This window comes from Cucurbita pepo, unplaced genomic scaffold, assembly GCF_002806865.2.
Source record: "Cucurbita pepo subsp. pepo cultivar mu-cu-16 unplaced genomic scaffold, ASM280686v2 Cp4.1_scaffold008510, whole genome shotgun sequence".
NCBI classification, from domain to species: Eukaryota; Viridiplantae; Streptophyta; class Magnoliopsida; order Cucurbitales; family Cucurbitaceae; genus Cucurbita; species Cucurbita pepo.
In genome coordinates, this window is record NW_019654421.1 from 1 (window position 1) to 474 (window position 474).

The 474-nt window shown below is 35.4% G+C and overlaps 1 non-coding gene across 1 annotated transcript; it reads left to right on the top strand.

Moving 5' to 3' along the window:
- The first annotated feature begins 95 nt into the window (after nucleotides 1–95).
- Nucleotides 96–167, top strand: TRNAQ-UUG. The gene has a single exon. It is a non-coding gene; the product is annotated as a tRNA-Gln (tRNA).
- Nucleotides 168–474: the final 307 nt, after the last annotated feature.

Sequence of the window (474 nt, forward strand, 5' to 3'; positions counted from 1 at the left end):
AATCCAATAACTTGAGTTTGACTCATGATAGGATCTCCCTTGTTGTTGAATCGGCATAAAATAGGAAAACCATTCCAAAATAAATTTTTACAAGGGGTTCTGTGGTGTAGTGGTTAACACTTAGGACTTTGAATCCAATGACCTGGGTTCAACTCCCGGTAGGACCTTTATGAAATGACCTTGATGTGAAAACACTGAATAAGGAACGTAGTATCTATTAGTAAAGTCATATGGATCGTGATGAGCATTTTCTCCCATATCATGATTTCGCTAACTAAAGTTTTCCAATAACTCCCAAACTTCATTACCTTATATAACCTCTCAAGAAAAGGATTCATACTGATTTCGCTAACTAAAGTTTTCCAATAACTCCCAAACTTCATTACCTTATATAACCTCTCAAGAAAAGGATTCATACCGTGTTTCTCTCCTTGATTTTTTCGTGAAACTTAAAGATGGATGTTACAAGAAAGG